A 12498-nucleotide genomic window follows, 5' to 3' on the forward strand; every position below is an offset into this window, starting at 1 on the left:
CATCCTCCATTTCCCTTATTAGGAAAGTACGGGTCTCGGGGGAGATGGAATTCAGCCATTATTATCTAAGCGAGAATAGGGATATAAGAAATATTTAATATAATTAGTAAACATAATATTCAAATACAAGTTTCTACGAGAGAAACTTATGGTTAACAGATAATGAATTATGTTCGGTATAACTCCTACTAAGTCCTCTTATAAGCACATAGTGTATACTAATTATATGCAACTCGAGTCGAATAGACCTTCGAATAAATAAACCTACTCTAAATCCACATCCAAACAAGGAAAAGGAAATAAAGCTTAGACCACTCATTTTAAGTCTATGCAACCTTAATCATATATAACCATGATGCATGCACTTAGTACTTATAGAACTATCAGCAAGAGTCCTTGGTTATCATGTAGTTGTTCTTAGTATATAGTGCCTAAAATACTCCTATATTATTTTAACTTTATGTTCTATTCTAGAGTTCTTCTGTATATGTATAGTTGGTAAGTTTTAGACATGTCGCAACACTACCATCACTCCCAAACACATGTTCATCGTATCTCGAATAAATATAGTTGATCAGGCTATATTTATCCTAGATATGATTACATAACTGTCCAGGTTTGGTTGCAGTGTCCAAGTAATTTGAAAGAGAGTATCAACGAAAGGTGAGTGAGAGTATAAATATTTATGTGTGAAAGCTTGTTTTCTGTTCTTTAATAATGTAAAATGTTCCAGAAAATCCTATATTTTCTTATGTAAATAAAAAGTAGTTTTATTCCATAAAACCGTTATGTGTACGTATTGTTGTACTTATATAACATAGTTTTATTTCATGATAAAACTATAAAATGAATGTTTTCTTTATTGTACTCTTCTCCATTTGCAAACTAGTGTTCAGTGTTTGTATTTCTTTGTAAAACCTGTAAATGTGAGTGTTCCTGGATCCACCAGATATTAATGTAAAATGTATTGTACTACTGTAAATTGTATGTTTGTAAAACTGGTACTTTAAAATTGTACTCATGTTTAGTGAATTATAAACTAATCGTATTGTTAATATCATTTTGATGAGTTATTATAACCATACTTTGACTAGATGGCCTAAATCGACACTTTGGAGGCGTCAGAATTGTTGATAACAATTGTCACTCATAGGCATGTCTGCCCAGGTGTAGCTTACAGTCTGAGTGCGGGATTGTCAATCTCATATAGATCTATACACATTTGTTTCGATCGCCATGATGGAGATTCTGGTTATAATCTTAGAAGTTTAACTATGTTGTTTAACTGTACAAACAATCTGAACATTTACTCATAAAAAGTATATAGACGTTACGTGTATAATAGTAATGAAAACCCAATCCTTCTTAAATAAATGATTAACAGTATGTTCCTTGTTTAGTATACTTGAAATATATTGGAAGTTGTTCACACTTGTCTAGTTTTGAATCAAATCCTTATTCTTTGTAAAATAGTATGCTCTTGTATACTTGACTCGTGAGTTAGTGTTCTTGAATCATAAATTATACATATTATAATTTATATGTACGTCTGTATTCATACTAATTGTTCATGAATGCAACTCCTTGCTCCACATGTTACAAAGGGTATTGAATATTGAATGAAATAACTTATATATATATATATATATATATATATATATATATATATATATATATATATATATATACATATACATACACAAATATCTATAACTAAAATTTAAAAGACATTCGTACAAATAACCAATACCCTAAGTCCACATATAAAACAAGGAAAATGAAATAAAACGAGTTATCAATCCTAAGTCGTTTAAATCGTGTATATATATATATATATATATATATATATATATATATATATATATATATGTATGTATATATATATATATATATGTATGTATGTATGTATGTATGTATATGATTTTTGGGGAAATATAAGTTTATAAAATATTTTAAAGAGTTTAACAATTTTGAAATACTTTTGGTGACTTGATGTCATTTTAACAATAAATTTGAAACCATTTGATTTGAAGATAATTGAAATCCATTTTGTAAGATATTTTGAAACCATTTGTTTGTAACACAAAATCCTTGTGTTAGACCTGTATTCCCTCCCACTCCCCCCCCCCCCCCCCTCCCTCCCTAAAATCTATAAAAACTATGAAAATACGGGGGTATGAACTCACCTTTTTTGAGTAGCATGATTGTTGAATAAATATTGGATGTTTATTTCCACAAGTGAAATCCCGTAGCAAAATAAGTCCTATATAGCAATTTGTATAGTATATATGCAACAAATTAGTGAATATAATCTTAGGAATGATTGGGAATTGGAATAATTTGTAAGTATAACTTACGAATTTGAGACTTAGAAGCTAAGATATTAAGTTGGGAAGTGTTCACGGCCAGGACCGGTGTTCACGGCCCAAGAACACTTGGTGTTCTTGAGTTCACGGCCAGTTGGGTGTTCTAGGCCCAATGTTCTTGATGAATGAAGAGCACCTGGAGATCCTAAGCAAGTTTTTAATAAGATTCAAAGGTTTTTCGTCGGGTGTTCTTCATGTTTTTCGCGTGTTCTTCGTGAAAACTAGTGAAATTAACGGGTTTCAGCCTAATATAAGAAGATTGAAGGATGTTTTTAAAATGTTCTTGGCTGATGATACTTGAGAGAGAATTGTTGGAGTTTGCGGCCAGAAGTGAAAGAATGAGGAAAACCAGTCAACACTTATATATATATATATATATATATATATATATATATATATATATATATATATATATATATATATATATATATATATATATATATATATATATAGGGAGGAGTTCAGGGGCGAAGGATTCACGGCTTCGGTTCACGATCGGAAGGCAGTAGTTCGAACCCTAAGTAGGGGAGAACTGGTTATCTATGGAGATGGCACTAGGATAGGTTTCGAATTTTGTTCTGCAGCCAGGGATCGGTAGTATATTTAGCATGGGTACGCGGGCTATTTGGCTTATGTGGTGGATACGCGGATTAGGGATCAGGTTTCGGTTGCTGATGTTCTGGTTATTAGGGAGTTTGCGGATGTATTCCCGAAGGAGTTGCCCGGTGTGCCTCTCGAGAGGCAGGTCAAGTTCAGGATCGACCTTGTGTCAGGTACGGCCTTGACTGCCAAGGCGCCTTACCGTTTGGCACCGTGTGAGATGTAGGAGTTGTCATCTCGGTTGCAGGAACTGTTAGGCAAGCAATTCATCAGGCCGATCAGTTCTTCGTGGGGAGCACCGATTTTATTTGTCAAAAAGAAGGATGGTTCGCACAGGATGTGCATTGATTATCGAGAGTTGGACAAGTTAACGGTGAAGAAGTATTATCCCCTTCTACAGATCAATGATTTATTTGATCAGTTGTAGGGTGCATCTTGGTTGTTGTAACGACCCAAAATCAAGAGTAAAAATTCCTTTTTTATTATAGCCAAAACATTGAAACCATTTATTTCAAACATTCCAAAACATTGTTAATTAAAACATTTATCAGAGTTCATCCCAAAATCATTTACTACGGAAATCATAGGTGTGTGCACTGCGATCGACCCGAGCCCTTCTTTTCCAAATCGATGATACCTGAAACAATAAAAAAAAATTGTAAGCACGAAGCTTAGTGTGTTCCCCATAGCATACCCCACACACAAACCACATAACATGCATCATATCAGCTATACAAGCTACCTCTGCCACATATCATATATCACCTTAGCTATAAAGCTATCTCTAACATTAGCCATAAAGGCTATATCTACCGTTAGCTATAAAAGTTATCTCTACCCTTAGCCATAAAGGCTATCTCTACCATTAGCTATAAAAGTTATCTCTACCAAAGCCATAGAGACTATCTCTACCGTTAGCCATAAAGGCTATTTTTACCACAAATCAACACATAATCATGCCACACACCTCTACACAACAAGTATACCGATTATCATAAAATGGGACGACCTTGGTGCCTTAGACCCATTGGTATGGTGAGAAGACTCACCTCGAATGCAGAAGCTTCCTAAAAGAATTCACTAGTTGCTCCCTGGTCGACTTCCTAAGCTATCAATACCAAATCAATATACCCAATTAGCAATTGGGTCCCATGCCATAATCCTTAATCCATGCATGGGGTAAAATGACCATTCTACCCCTGGCCCAATATAATCCAAAACTAAGGCCCAAACACAAAACAAAAACCCAACACTATAATGTCCATAAATCCATCAATGGCCCAATTTTCCAAATTCAGCCTAAACCTCTACATGGGTCTTGCCATGAGGCCCAATCATTCTTTTCAATCCAACACACTTACCAATCCAATAATCCAATAATAATTCTCTAATGGCCCAAGTACCAAGCCCATTGGGCCCACTAAAGATAAATATTCCTACAAGGCCCAAGTCTTCCTAGGAGAGTACGCCCAGCGTACCTCTTCTGTACGCTTAGCGTACCGAACAAAAGGGTTGTACGTGCAACGTACTACATTGTACGCCCAACATACAAACAGCTGACGCACAAAATCCATTAAGTTCTTAATGCTTCAAACCAAGGGGGTTTTATAATACAAAAAGGCTTTGCAGCACAAGTTGTTACTCGTTTGCCATCTCATTTGTTGTACGATGATAACTGAGATTCATTAATAAAAAATATATAATTAAAAGAAAAATAAAAATATCTCTCTTTCTCTCCCCCCCTCTCTTTCTCTCTCTCTCTCTCGAATAAGAAGGGCGTAGTTTCTAGCCTAAAATACATTATGATACATCAATTTACGCCTCCATATTTTAATTTCTACATATGTAGAGTTGGAGGCATTAACCTAGTATCAAGAGGTTTAAGATTTTCGATAAATGCTTTAATCGTTTTCTCTATGTTTCTCTTGCGTCGCCGGAGAATAATGACCTGAGAGCCACCGCCACTTTGCCAGATTCCATCACCATCACTACTTTGTCACCCACCACACAACCCACCATTAATGATACCTCAATTCTCCCTCCTTCACCGTCTAAATCACCTACCCTATCTGATCTGAAGCCACCATCTTGTCGGTAAGATGAAGAATGATGAATTACAGGTAAGATGAAGAAGGTTCTTCAGGTAAATCGTACCGCCACTCCACCTATTGCCACTAAAACTTCTTGCGATGCTAACCCTCACCCAAATCATCAATAACTCGCAGCAACCGTCATCTTCTTCATTTGTGTCAGCTCTTAGGTCTTTTGACAACCTCCACCACTTGACCAAATTATAGGTAACTGGAATGAAATCGGGGATGATAGGGCCAAAATTTGAGACCAAATTTGTAGAAATTGGCACTCTACCTGTGTGTGTCTAGGGTTTTTATTGGGGGTGATAGAAGGTTAGCAAAGGAAGATTCTGATACTAAAAGAACTTTAGCATTACTCGAAGCAATCCTAACAATCTCGATTCTCAAATCGTCACTATCTACAACATTTTAAATTTCGGAATCGGCAATGCCTCGTAAGCACTTCCCTCCCATATTTAAACCAATCGATTTCAAGAACCAATTGATTCTCATATGAATCGATTCATGAAAAACATTGGTCAATCGATGTTGTTCTACTTACCCCTAACGTCGACATCTCCCACTGCAAGTGGTCACCTTTGATTGTCTTCCTCTTCTCTCGTTGGTACTTGTCGTATGCTTCTCCGGTGATGAAACTGATGAACAGTTCATTTTTTGCTTACACCCATTTCAAGGAAAAGGGGAAAATAGTGAAGTTCTTTGAGAATAAAGGGAAAAAAGGATTAGAGAGAGAGAGAAATAGAGAGAGAGAGAGAGAGAGATGAAACTGAGGATGCTTCTCCGGTGATGAAACCGATGAACTCAGTTTATTTTTTGCTTATACCCATTTCAAAGAAAAGGGAGTGAAGTTCTTTGAGACAAAAGAGAAAAAAGGATTGAAGATTTTAAGAGAGAGAGAGAGAGAGAGAGAGAGAGAGAGAGAGAGCCTTTGTAATTAAATAATAAAATAATAGAAAAATAAAAATAAAAATAAAAAAGAAAAGGAAAAAACAAATAGAAATGGATAAATCCATTATTTGAAGAGTTTTTAAAGTGTATTGAACAAAAACTCAACAAAATAAAAAATTTAGACTTCTTCCATCAAAAACTCATTTTTTTATGCTCATTGTCTCTAAATTGACTAGCCCGGATCTACGGGCGTTACAACATAATCCTTTGACATCTAAATACTACAGTTTGCTATCGGTGAGTTGTCAAAGTTTTTGTTAGATGTTTCTAGAATTAGTGTACGTTCAATTTCAGCCTCATTATCATACCAAAATTGAGATTGCATTGGTTCATCTGATGCTGAAACTTCATTAAATAGATCATTTAATTTGTTTTTCCATTCTTTGACCAATTGATTCTCAGGGTATTTCTTGACAGTATCATTTATTTTATCTTCCAACACTTTGTTTTGATGCATGAGCATGTCGTGCATCTCCTTTATTGTTGAAAGAGTTGCCTATTAAAGTCAACACGATGTGATTACGGTACATAGCAAATAAAAAACATCAATAAGTCATGGAATATTAATTAATACTATAGTAATTCATAATTCACATATGAATAAGTATTAAAGTATCAAGTGTTTCCCCACTTCCACTGAAAATTTCCCCTCCTTGATTTCCCTACGAAAATTAATAAATTAATAGTTTGTGTATTGATCTTAATACTATATATAAATCAATTATGATTACATTAGTTTACCAAAAATAATCACTTTTTGAATTTAATAATTCAATACATGTATTTATTAGTTTAAAAATTCAACATATTATTTATTAATGATTATATCATATTAATACCTTAAACCATCCATGACTTATTTTCACACTTCCTGCATCAGTTGCCTGTCAATATGTATGAATATAATTAATCTCGATTAAACAAAATAATAAAGTATAAATCTGATATGCATTATTGAATATAATAAGATAGTACCTAAACGTTTTCTTGAACTACATTACCAGAACCAGCTGATTCATTGATGACTTGAAATGGTTCTTGCAATTCACCCATACCCAATCCTATTGTCCTACACTCGACTCTTTCTCGCTCACACAGTTTATCAACATTCCAAAAATATATTGTTGGTCTGCCTCGTACAATCTTTACTTAATCGCATCGTACACTTTCTACATATAGTAGCTACAATAGACACAAATAAATATTTTAGTAAGTAAATACACTTTAATGAATTTCTATCTGTCACCCAACCTACTTAAACAACCTAAAGGCTTGGTCCCGTCCCGTTTGGAGAATAATGTAAGTAAATATAGCTATCTGAATTTTATACGGAATCTTACCAAAAGAAATATAATTGGCTCAATATAGAATCCTTTTTTGTTGTTTGGATTCCATGCACTATTTGTGTCCTTAAGGCAATCAAAAACATATCCACACCAATCGATGTCACTTAGATCCAGGTCTTTTGTAACTTTTGATAACATGGAAAGGTCACATGTTCCCATGCTCATTGACTGACCTAGTGTATTACACAGCATAACAAAGATGTTTACTTTAAAAAGTAAACGTGTTGTTTGCATAATAGCTTGTTGAACTGCCATTGGTCTAATATTATCTTCATCATCGAATTGTTTCTTCCAAACAGTTATCGCTTTGTCTGTAACTTGTCTATAAGCCATCTACTTTATTGCAACATTCCCTAGAGGCAGACCCAACAATTCGTGAATAAGCTCCCAATTTATTAGTATATCACCATGATGAAGATTGAGCACCATCCTATCTGAATCAAAATTCCTTACTGTATAATGCCCCATAATTGATGCACACCCATCCAATTTCATATTCAACAAATGCCCCAGACCAATAGAAGAAATATATGATTTCTGTTCCTCTCTAAGGTTATGCATACAACTGTACAACACATTTAGTGATGTGCGTACCTGTATTCGCCTTGCTTCTTTTGCATCATTTGCTACAAATTTAGGCACTTTCCTTGCTTTCCCTACATTTCCTTCTTTATTCTTTCTCCTTTTTTGTACAACTTCATTTTTACATAAATTTTTCACATCTTCTTTATCTTCATGTTTGAATGAATTATCATGCATTCTTTTTTCCTAATAACCACAAGTTGAGCATCTTCAAAATCTAAGTCTTCATTGTCATCAAACTTCTTTACATTTAGCTTACTTCGCAGATTATGTTCTCCTATTAAGACATATATAACAAAATAAATGATTATAACTAAATAATGAAATAAACTTCTAACAAATTTAATTTAAACTAATTCATTACTTGAATATGAGTTTAAAACAACAACTTCATCGCCCGTTATTTTACAACTATCAAACCATTTTTTTTTTGTCAGTTCATTTTCCCTATGTATTTCATTTTCTGTTGTCGTGTCAACACTTTCATTCAAAGCTGTCAAGATGTAGATAATATAATGGGCAAATGTCATTTTTGCCCATCAAACTTTTCGTGTTTGTTTTAAAAGGTCCCCAAACTATTTTTTTTGCACATTAAAGAAATATACTTTCATTTATCTGTTATAAAATACCCTTATGCTACCTTCTACCGGGTTGAAAGGTAATATACATGCCACGAGGGAAAATGTTGGTGACACATCATTTAATGAAATGGCCATGTGTGTTATAGTTATATTAATTTTGTATAAAGTAAACCGTTTGTGCTATACAATCCCTTTCCCTCATTGAAGAAACCCCTCCTCATTGAAGAAAACTCTCGTCATCCCACAATAGTAACGGAAGATCGATGGCTATATTCCTCTCAATCAAAGTTCATTTCCAAGGTGTGTTCATCAACAAACCTTTTTGCTATTCTGATGGTGTTCATCATGTGTTCAAGAACGTCGATTTTGCTGGTATGTCATATAATGAGTTTGTGAGTTTTCTTAAACGATTCACACAAGAGAAGTGTAAGAAAGTTTATTATTGTCAACCCGATTTACAAATCCCAGAAGGTTTAACCTTGATTTCAAACGAACGTCAATATCAAGAATTTATAGACATTGATTATGAATGTGGAGTACAAGTTTCTGTTTACATGGACCATTTTGGTACTACTGTGCATGTAACGAAGGCAAATGAAAATGAAATTGAGGATAATTGTTTTGTTAAGACAAACATGTCAATCAAAGGGGAAGAAGGTATTGACCTAACTGAAATTCAGAGTCCACAAGAAACCAACATGGAAGGAGTAACCTATGAAGGAGTAAGTCAGGGTAATGGAATGAGGAGGTCACAGAAGGTGATACAAAAGATGATGAAGATGATAATATCCTAGATGTGAAAGGAAAACCGATGTTTAATGAAGATATACCTTGGAAGAAGCAGTTGCCAATTCTAGGTATGAGGTTGACCAACCCTAAACAATTAAAATTTTTGATTTGTAATTATGCTGTATCAAATGGATATCAATAGTACTTTGAAAAAAACGACATTAAAAGGTTATTGGTTAAGTGTAGTAATGGTCAATGCACATTTAGGCTTTGGGCATCATGGATGAGTGAGGAGCACTCTTTCTAAATGAAGTCCCTTATCATTTACCACAATTGTGCAAGAAATTTTAAATTATGGTCAATTTTTAATTACAGATGGATTGGTAGTCATTTCACCCGAAAAGTGCTTGAGAATCAGAAATTCAATGTTAGGATGTTAAAAGAGGAAGTAAAGACTAAATTTGGCGTAGAGGTTAGTATGGGACAATGTAGGAGAGCTAAGCAACATGCAATGTCTCTTGTTGAAGGTACCATCGTGGAAAATTATGCAAAGTTGTGGTCCTATGGTGAAGAGATAAAAAGGTCTAATTCAGGGTCAACAGTCAAGTTATCTGTGAACTCTATGTTAGATGGAAAAAATTACTTTAGCAGGATATATATATATATATATATATATATATATATATATGTTTTCATGCACTAAAGGAGGGTTAGAGAAGTGGCTGTAAAGGGATAATAAACTTAGATGGGTGTTTTCTAAAAGGAATATGTACTGGTAAGTTATTATGTGCTGTTGGTAGGAATGGTACCAATCATACATACCCAATAGCTTGGGTTGTAGTTTGTGTTGAAAATAAAGACAATTGGAAATGGTTCTTAGAAAACTTGCAAGAAGATCTGCATCATGAAGGTGGTTTTGGTAGGACATTGATGTCAGATCAACATAAGGTATGTTTCTAATTTATAAAGTCATACCTTTCAAATGTGATATAATTTTGAATAGTATGATGATATAAATGCAGGGGATAATTGAAGCTGTGAAAGATTTATTTCCAGAGATAGAACATAGGGAATGTGTCAGGCATGTTCTTTCCAATTTCAAGAAGAAATTCCCTAGGGCTCAATATTAGAAACTATTTTGGAAGGCTTGTAAGGCCTTAACTAAACCTCTTTTCAGTTCTGCAATGAAAGAGATTCAAATGATTAGCCCTAATGCTTATGTGTATCTGATGGGAAGGAATCCAAACTCATGGCCAAGAGCATTTTTCCTAATAGGAAGGGGGTGTGATGCAGTTGAGAATGGGTTGTCTGAAAGCTTTAACAATGTTATATTGGAGGCCAGGAAGAAGCCAATTATTACAATTTTGGAGGATATTAGACTATATGTGATGCAAAGGATGTGTAGTTTGAGGCAGAAATGAAGTGGATAGGGACATTTTGATGTATGTCCAAACATAAGGCTTGCCCTAAATGAATTGAAGACCCAACAAAGGTATTTTATTATATGAACACCATAATTGAATTCAATATCCAGTCAAGGTATTTAATTACCCCTGTTAACTTTGATTATTTGTAGGTACTGGAAAGTGCTTCCTAGTGGCCTAAATACATTTGAAACAAGAAACTTAGGAGAGTCTTATGGAGTTGATCTGGAAAAGGAAACATGTACATGTAGGATTTGGCAAATGAATGGGTATGGTTGTGTACACTCCGTGGCAGCCATTATTATTGTAAATAGAGATGTAGAGGCATTTGTTGATCCTTTATATCGTGCTTGCATATATATAAACACCTACAAGTACACAATTGGAAGCATGAATGGGAGTGCAATGTGGCACCCAATAGAATACATACCACCTTTGCCACCATTGAAAAGGAGGATGCCATGGAGACCCATTATTAAGAGAAAGAGGGACAGTATTGAGGTTACTGGATCACACAGAGTATCCAAGGCAGGAAAAAAGATGTTTTGTGGTGTTTGTAAGAAATCAGGCCACAATAAGTCAACATGTGATATAGTGTCAAAGCCTAAAAAAAGTCAGGTGAAAAAGAGGAAGGCTGAAGGTGAAGGTGAATCTAGTGCACTAAAGAAAAGGAAGGGTCAAGGGAAAAATGGGAAGGGAAAGGGTGAAGGTGATACTAAAAGTGGAATTGGTTTAAAAATGGGAGAAGGTGAATGTGGGTCAACAAGTGGTGTGACTAAGAAGAATGGTAAAAAATTAGGTACATTGAAATTAAGAAAAAAGTCAAAGAGGATAATAAAGAAAAAGTTGGCAAAAAAGGTTGCAGACAAAAATGGTGAAGGTGATACATCAAGCAAACCAATGGACTTGGATTAAAGATGGTTTTGGAGTATGTTAGTTACGGTGCAAGGTCTTAAATTAAAGGTGTCTTGTTGTTATGGTCTTGTTTAGTATGTGAACATGTCTTGTTTAGTTTGTTTTATGTTTGTAACATGAATGTTAATTACTTTAGTTTAAAACATAACATGAATGTATTTTATAATTGTACTTCCAATGCAATTCCACATAATAATGGACTTGAATTATAACAATGTACTTCCATTTGGTACATTTCATTACAAACCATACTACAAGGGGAAATTGAAGTCCTGCAACATCGACCTTCACATTTGGTACATTTCATTACAAACGATAACATCATATGCAAAGCAAAACAAAGGTTATAGTAGGAACTACATTTCATTTCATTCATCCATTACAACAGAGGTTATTGTCTTAACAAAAACCCCCAAAAATTTGGTTCTAAACACCATTATATCCTCAATAGGCACCATTGTTCAAAACAACCAACAACACATAACCTAATACATACATATATACTAGCAGATGACGGAATTAGACAAAAAGATACAACCTTCGACAACCCTGATAACCCAAAAGAGACTAATCGCCATCGTGCTAGCTACGAACTAAACTACACCCACCAAAATCCCCATCTACTGCATTCGACGCAAACACGAACCCAAATCAACGACATCACTGCAACTCCAACAACACCCGTCATGGTCACTTTCCTTTTCAAGTTACATATCTCCTCCCTAAAGTCGCCAAGCTGTTGTTGCATTTCATCTCGCATTTCCTCAATCAACACTTGGGTTTCCATGGCATGAATTTTGTCATCAGTTGGTAAGTCTAAATCCGAAGCTCTCAAACCACCATATGAGAAGCTTTGTTCTGAGGCCATCTTCTTGATTTATAGGTGGGAAAAAAAGCGAAGTCGATGATGTGAA

This window comes from Lactuca saligna, chromosome 8 (assembly GCF_052625555.1).
Source record: "Lactuca saligna cultivar CGN05327 chromosome 8, ASM5262555v1, whole genome shotgun sequence".
Lineage (NCBI taxonomy): Eukaryota > Viridiplantae > Streptophyta > Magnoliopsida > Asterales > Asteraceae > Lactuca > Lactuca saligna.